This window comes from Octopus bimaculoides, chromosome 6 (assembly GCF_046866305.1).
Source record: "Octopus bimaculoides isolate indiv1 chromosome 6, ASM4686630v1, whole genome shotgun sequence".
Classification (NCBI taxonomy): Eukaryota; Metazoa; Mollusca; class Cephalopoda; order Octopoda; family Octopodidae; genus Octopus; species Octopus bimaculoides.
The window spans coordinates 92,075,006-92,084,128 of NC_142933.1; the positions used below are offsets into that span (position 1 = coordinate 92,075,006).

General features: G+C 38.9%; 1 protein-coding gene across 3 annotated transcripts in view; it reads right to left on the bottom strand.

Annotated features, from left to right (window-relative positions):
* LOC106881821 (nonsense-mediated mRNA decay factor SMG5) overlaps nt 1-9,123 on the bottom strand; it is a 1,052,345-nt gene that overhangs the window by 61,091 nt on the left and 982,131 nt on the right. The gene's annotated exons all lie outside the window — the stretch shown is intronic.

Sequence of the window (9,123 nt, forward strand, 5' to 3'; positions counted from 1 at the left end):
AGCAATTAAAATCATATGTTACTGGATGTATTTGTGAACACAGCACATTTCTCACAGAAGTAGTTTGGGTGGGTATAAAATGAGATTTTTTGTTGTTGTTGTATCAAACAACCAGTTTCACTACCACCATCACTAACTAGTTTTGTGAAGAAAAAAGTAAAAGAAAAAAAAATACAAATCTACGACACCCCCCACCCGATCCCCACCCAGCCACCCTTGGCCTCCCTCCAATGTCATCACCACCCAACAACCCTCATCTCTAGTTTATTTGTTCTGCTATCTTCACAGCCATCCATTTCCCCACCCCCACCCCCTATACCCTGGTATCACTTTTGATTTCAGAAAAAACGGGGTGACAGCGAAATTTGGATAGCTTAACTCAATTTATAAAGCTTAAGATAACACAAAAAGGAAAAAATGAAAGAAAAAAACAAAATGAAAGAAAAAAAAACGAACAAAAAAAAACAGGAAAAAAAACCCTCAATAAAAAAATTTGAAAAAAAAAATGAAAATAAAAACGACAAACAGAACAAACAAAAAGCAAGCAAGAAAAAGAAGACATATCCTAATGAGACACCTCCCACCCCACACACTAGTTTCACTGCTGTTCCTGCTGAAATAACGCTGCACTTTCTACTTCCCACGTATGGTTAACATTACAGGAACAATTTATTTATTTTTAATTTGAGAAACCCCCCACCACTCACACACATACACATATATACATACATCACCACCTCCTACCCCTTCTCTTTGCCAACTTCCTTCACTCCCCCCTCTCTCTCTCTCTATCTATCTGTCTGTCTGTCTCTTCTTCCGCTTTGAACACATAAAGCCAGCAAGTTCTTCATGTTATTATACATCAATTAATTTATTAATTTGCCAGAACAAATAAATAAAATATCCCGCTTCCCCCTCCCCCCTCATATATGTATCTACAAGCCACACAAATACACAAATCCACACACCTACGTGCATGGAAAAAGCAAACGTAAAAAATGATTTTTATATATATTTACACACACACACACGTGTGCGTTTTTCTGAAGCATAGCTGATGTGGTTAAAAAAAATTTGCCTTGTGACCATGTAGTTTCCAGGTTCAATCCTTTCTCAGCTTGAGCAAGTGACTTCTATAATAGCTTGTGAATGAAATTTTGTAGACAGAAAGATTATGAAAGCCCATCACACATACTTGTATTAATGGCATGAGAAAGCAAAATGCTTTCAATTCTGTCTGTATACAAGCAGCCCTCAAAAATCTTTCTGTACTCTTTCACCACAAATTTCTCTCACTCTTTCTTCCTGTTTCTGTTGTGCCTGTAATTCAAAGGACCAGCCTTGTCACAACTGTGTCATGCTGAATATCCCCGAGAACTACGTTAAGGGTACACGTGTCTGTGGAGTGCTCAGCCACTTGCACGTTAATTTCACGAGCAGGCTGTTCCGTTGATCGGATCCACTGGAACCCTCGACGGCGTAAGCGACGGAGTGCCAACAACAATGGTGTCTACACAATGGTGCAAACTTACACACACACACACGTATGTGTTGGCATGTGTGTGCATGTGTGTCCTTGAGGCTCGTCGCATTGATACTGCTCAGGCAGTGCTGACACTTGCATATGTTTAATACAGAGAAAACATTCCACAGCTTGACAAAGAAACATGTTGTCAGTTTGATACATGACAGCAAGCAAGGGCAGGCACCAAGAAAGACATCTAACCACAGACTACAACCTTAAGAAGCCCTCCCTAACCCATGCCAGCTTGAGAAAAGTTCATGTAACAATGACGAAAATATTAATATGTAATAAACGCATCATGATGTATAAACATATATGTGTACATGTATGCACATATATTTACTTAGATACATAGATATACAAGGGCAAATAGCTGTAAAAAAAAACCCATACCATACCAAGCATGGTGCAGTTTTCTGTCTGGTCAGCTCCTGTCAAACCATCAAACCCATGCCAGCATGGGAGGAGGACGTTAAATGATGATGACGATGCTGGTGTAGTTTCTCCTTCCCCCCACCTCTTGCTTGCTGTCATGTAGATATACTGGATGGTTGACTATACATATAGAAATGTTATACATGTGTTGTGTGCATGTGTGCATCTATGTATGCACATAGATGTGCACACACACACGGAAACTTGTAAAATGAGAGCAGTGAGGATAAAAGTAATGATGCTTGGAACAAGACAAATCCCAGTTAGAAAGTGTTTGTCCCTATCTAAACATGGCAATGAAGCTTGTCTCTCAACCCACACAGCTTCATAGGAAAATGATAGGCTGACAACAGTGCATTCGTGGGGTAACATTACAAGTAAAAGTGATGCCATAATAATAACTATTGTTGGCACTCCATCGCTTATGACATCGAGGGTTCCAGTTGATCCGATCAACGGAACAGCCTGCTCGTGAAATTAACGTGCAAGTGGCTGAGCACTCCACAGACGCGTGTACCCTTAACGTAGTTCTCGGGGATATTCAGCGTGGCACAGTGTGACAAGGCTGGCCCTTTGAAATACAGGTACAACAGAAACAGGAAGAAAGAGTGAGAGAAAGTTGTGGTGAAAGAGTACAGCAAGGTTTCCCACCATCCCCTGCCAGAGCTGCGTGGAGCTTTAGGTGTTTTCGCTCAATAAACGCACCCCAATACCCGGTCTGAGAATCGAAACCGCGATCCTATGACCGCGAGTCCGCTGCCCTAACCACTGGGCCATTGCGCCTCCACTCAATAATGACTATATATCAGGGATATGGTTTGTCACTTGTAATCATTATCGGTTTAGATTAAGGAGAGTTGGAGAAAGAGAGAGGGAGGGAGGGAGGGAGAGGGAGAGCAGGGGAGTATGTGAGATATAACAGTCAAATTTTTAAAATGGCTAAACCCACTCCGTTGTGTCTTTGTTCTTCCGGATGGAGGCTCAAGTTCATTAGTACACTTGTATTCGTTTCTCTGATCAAGACTGGCTACTTGTGATCGTACATATTTCAACAGTTTATTAAGCAAATATTCGATTTAGCAGCTAAAGTAAAATAAACAAACACATACATACGTGTGTGCACATGCACACACACACACATACACACACACACACACACACACACACATATATATATGTGTGTGTGTGTGTCTGTGTATGTATGTATGTATATATATGTACATATATATATGTGTGCGTGTGTGTGCGTGTGTGTGTGTGTATGTGTGTATATATATATATATATATATATATATATATATATGTATGTGTGTGTGTGTGTGTGTGTGTGTGTATGCATATATATATATAGAATTTTTGTATATATATATATATATATATATATATATATATGTATAGTGAGCACATAGTTTGCTTGATGTATTGATATATGTATCTTTCTCCCTCTCCTAATATATATATATATATATATATATGTATATATATAAATATATATATATATATATATACATATACATATATATATACATATATATATACATATATATATACATACACACACACACACACACACACACACACACACACACACACACACACACACACAGCTACAATTCTTGTTTGTATGATGATGATGATGATGAAGATGAAAAGAGAGCATGTGAAGGAGTGCCAGGCATATATAATGCAAAGGCCATTGGAATCGGTTCAAGAATGTACAGGGCATTTCTCTAATAAGTATTTGTTTATCAATAATAACAACAATGTTTTTGAAATGAAATGAAAATCTTGGAACTCATTTGACTGTTTGTTGGAGCAGAATTAACGACTCAGCCCAAATTCACTGTTACAAATTATAAGAGAAGAACGGTCGCTGACCTAGCACTAAAATCAGAGACATGAACTTTATCGCATCATGTACTCACCAATACCATAATGTGTGTGTATATCGCTTTTACAGTGGAGGCGCAATGGCCCAGTGGTTAGGGCAGCGGACTTGTGGTCATAGGATTGCGGTTTCGATTCCTAGACCGGGCGTTGTGAGTGTTTATTGAGGGAAAACACCTAAAGCTCCACGAGGCTCCGGCAGGGGATGGTGGCGAACCCTGCTGTACTCTTTCACCACAACTTTCTCTCACTCTTACTTCCTGTTTCTGTTGTGCCTGTAATTCAAAGGGTCAGCCTTGTCACACTGTGTCACGCTGAATATCCCCGAGAACTATGTTAAGGGTACACTTGTCTGTGGAGTGCTCAGCCACTTGCACGTTAATTTCACGAGCAGGCTGTTCCGTTGATTGGATCAACTGGAACTCTCGATGTCGTAAGCGACGGAGTGCCAACAACGATCGCTTTTACTACTTTCAGCTCAAGGTTTGTGGCCATTTGAGGAATAAGGGAGTTTGATGCTGAGGCTCTCATTCCTATTTCCTGCTCATTTGGGACTTTTAAGAATAGGAGATCCAGATTAGTTCTGAAGACACTTATATCAACATCTGAGAAGAGGACCCATCAAATCAAGTGAAATTGTAGTGGTGGCAAATACTGGTATCATGCAATTGATACCCATACTAGTGGCATGCAAAAGCACTGATTACACTCTGAGAGTGGTTGGCATTAGGAAGGGCATCCAGTCGCAGAAATCATGCCAAATTAGACTGCAGTCTGGTGCAGCCCCTCAGCTTGCCAGCCCTGGTCAAACTGTCCAAACCATACCAGCATGGACAATGAATGTTAAATGATGATGATGATGATGATGTTGATGTAGATCTCTCAGATCCTCTGGGAGGATATTGAAGAGCTGTGGGTACTTGAATCCCAAGCTATTGCAATACCTGGTTTCTGTATTTTGAGAGCAGGGGAGGGATTTTAGGCACTATGTAATGGCATCTTGTTCAGGTGTTTGTATATCTTTTAATACCAAAGTCTGGGACAAGTCTTTCCAGTATCTTCCAGATGTATAAGTACAAAATTACAGCTTTAGCACTATATATCATCATCATCATCGTTTAACGTTCGCTTTCCATGCTAGCATGGGTTGGACGATTTGACTGAGGACTGGTGAACCAGATGGCTGCACCAGGCTCCAATCTGATTTGGCAGAGTTTCTACAGCTGGGGGCCCTTCCTAAACCCTAACCACTCCGAAAGTGTAGTGGGTGTTTTTATGTGCCACCGGCACGAAGGCCAACGGCCATGCTCAAAATGGTGTATTTTACATGCCACCTGCACAGAAGCCAGCCCAGCAGCACTGGCAACGATCTCGCCAGGAAGGCGACATTGGTAACGATCACGCTGGTGCTATTTATGTGCCACCTGCTCGGAAGCCAGACAGCTGCTCCGACAACGATCATGCTTGGACGGTGCTCTTAGTGTTCCACTGGTACAGGTGTCATCACGATTTCGCTTTCACTTGCCCCATAAAGTAATGAATTGGTAGAATTGATATTAACACCAGGCAAAATTGTTATAGCTACAGTAAAATTGCTGTGCAACAGGATCAAACCCAGAACCATGGGGTTACGAAACAACTTTCTCAAACACATGACCATGTCCATTATTCCGAGTTCACTTCTCACCAGTGCAAACTTTCACATTCCATCTTCAAGAGACTAATAAAAATAAGTAGCAGTAAGACACTGGAATTTATCAGAATCAAATATGGATACCAACTCCCACTGCCACCAGCTCTCCCACTATTGGACCTGTGCTTGGAAATCATTATTTATTAAAATTTGCAAATTATAGCTCACAACCTGAAATTGATGAAGATGATAACATTGCAGAAGTGGTGTTATTATATTCTCCTCAACGTACACACACCGTCATCAGGAGAGTTGTTCACAGATACGGTAAACAGTTAGCAATCAGCCGGCTCAGCAGACATAGACGAACAATGCTGATTTCTCTCTCATTTTCAATCATCTAGAACCATCTATTAACAATCGAAAGTTAATGACCTATAATTCGAAATTTCATTTCCATATACATGAGAGAGAATGTATGTGTGTGTGTGGGGGGAGGAGGTTGTGTGTGTGCATATGTTATGTGTGTGTGTGTGTGTGTGTGTTACAGGAAGAGAAGGAGAGGAAACAAGGTGTGGGGGGGGGGGAGAAATAAAGAGCTAAATGTAAACATACACAGCAGTTAATGTGCTCTATTAATTATCCTTCCTGCCCACACACCACCCCATCATATCTTACTACCATCACCACCACCATCATCACCATCATCACCACCACCACCACCACCACCACCACCACCACCACCGCCACTGCCAAAACGAATCACCACCTACTTACATAAAATGCTTAATGATAGGAGCAGTGTGGTTGGTTTTACATGTGAATTCAAGTAGGAAATTATAACTTCAGACTTTCTAAGGAACTCTTTTTACGTCCGCTAATATAATCATTGTTTTCGCGTTGTTAGGGTGTAACCTCGACAGTTGAACAGAAATTGCTTTTGCGCTTTTGTTTTACACTATCATTTAGTCATAATCTTCGAAATTAACAAAATATATATAATCTGACGACGACGATGATACTACTACTACTACTACTACTACTACTAATAATAATAATAATAATAATAATAATAATAATAATAATAATAACAACAACAATAATAAATAAATATGTATATATAAATAAAAGAAATCAAATGCTTTATAAGGTAAAATGAAAATGAGAGTACAAAAAAGTACAATTTCAGTTCAACCCACACTAACATTAGCAAAATGGATGTTAACGATGATGGTGAGGATGATGATGATGATGAGGATGATGATGATGATGACGACGATGATGATAATTTCTTTTAACATCATCATCATTACTGCTGCTGTCACTACTACTACTGCTGCTACTACTACCACTATTACTACTACTACTACTACTATTACTACTACTCCAACAGTAATAATAATAATAATAATAATAATAATTATTATTATTATTATTATTGTTTCTTTTATTGGCCACAAGGGCCCCAAGAGATTCAGGACAATATCAAAGGATGAAATACAACACAGAAAAAAAAAAAAAAAAAAAAAAAAGGTGGAGTTTACATCAATCAAAAGCGGGGGGAATCGACTACAATAAGGATATAACAAAGGGGTTTGACAAAAGATATAGAAATAAAAACTCAAAGAAGAACAAATAAATAGTTGCAACAATAACAATTAGAAGAACTGTGACAGAGCAGATGGTGATGATAGTGATGATGGATTTAAATAATTTAGTGGGTGGGGTTAGGGGGGAAATGCATTTAGAAACTGAATTATTTATTGAAGAAAATAATATTTATGAGTGTGCAGCAGTAGCAGCAATAATAGCAACAACAACAACAAAGATAATTGTAAATCTGTTAAAGGGTTGAGTGCTTTTAAACACATTGAAAACTCCATAAAACAAAAATAAGACAATTTGGGAATTCTAGCAGAGCTTAACATAATATGTATGTTATGTGGAAACAAGGTTAAATCCACAATCTGAAAGAACTGATGAGGGCCCGTGTGAGCAACAATTGAAGAGTGTTGCTGAAATGTTGAATAAGTTCCTCATAGCTGCGAGAAAGTAGGAATCTCTGATATTTGGGCTCAAGATTGTAAGATCATGGTCTCGATTCCTGGATCAGGCAATGCATTGTGTTCTTGAGGGAAAACACAATTTCATTGCTCCAGGCCACTCAGCTGATAAAAATGAGTAATTCTGCAAAAGACAAGCATCCTGTCCAGGAAGGAATATATATATATATATATATATATATATATAGCTTTCATGTGCAGCAGATGCACAGGGGCAATAGATACCACAGATGCTCAGAAAGCTGATTCCATCACATGCCAGGGGGAGAAACTAGTAGTAGTGGGTTGTCCGGAAAGTTCGTGCTGATTTATAGTAGCTTACCTTTTGACATATTTGCCATGAAACCACCTCAATTCTGGGAAGAGAGTATTTTCAAGTTAAAGGAAAGATGGAGGCGCATTGTGCAATAAAATGGTTCATATTTGGTTGATTAAAAATGTAATTGCAAGTATTTATTGACCTTTTTCTTTCTTTTAAAAAATCGGCACAAACTTTCCGGACAACCCAATTAGTATTGAAACACGTGAAAGTATGAAAGAAGAACAAGAACAGGTGTCTTGCTGAAGAGGTCATTACATGGCTTCCTCAGCTGGAAAGAGAGAGAGAGAGAGGGCGAGAGAGAGAGAGAGAGAGAGAGAGAGAGAGAGAGTTAATACCAGACCCTGAAGTCTGGTACTAATTCCCATTCTATACTGTTCATATTTGTCTGCCACTAGTTAAACAATGACCACCCTCTTCCTAACCCTTATTTTTTACACCCTGGAATCCACAACCAGTTTCCCTACCCCATAGTCCAGCTTCCAATTTCATAACCGTCTTATCATTCTTCCATCACCCCCACCTCTCTCATTTCCATTAATAGATACTTACACCCCTGTCCCCCCCCCTTTTTTCTCTCTCTCTCTCTCTCACACACACACACACACACATCCCAATTTCTTGATATCTACCACTTTCTTGATATCTACCACTTTCTTTCTCTCTTCCTCTCTCAATCAAGGGTTAATGTACACTTCCACTCTCTCACTCACTAACTCACTCACACACACACACACAAATATGACACACCCCCAGCAGAGAATCAAAGAATTTTAGTTCCTGGAATATGGTATGTCACTAATTCCATCCTAATCTGGGCTTAATCCCGTTCAGAAGAATTAGTTGATATTTTCTTTAACCCTAATACAGAAACACACAAATACATAAGCAGACACACTAACATACATAAAAACAGAACAAACATGTCAATAATAATAATAATAATAATAATAATAATAATAATAATAATAATAATAATAATAATAATAATAATAATGATAACAATAACAATACCACTATCACCATCACCACCATCAATACCATCAGTTAATAACTGTTTTTCTATGTAATCCCAGGTTAATCTAGCCTACTCAGTTACAGCTGTCTCCACATAACCTCTATAAAGGTGTGGTAATATCATGTGCACAGGTGTAACTAAAGCATTGATAGTAGTGATGGATGGCTTACTAGCACTATACACAGTATCAAATGTATTTATATAAATATATATTTATATACACCCGCCCCACACACACACATA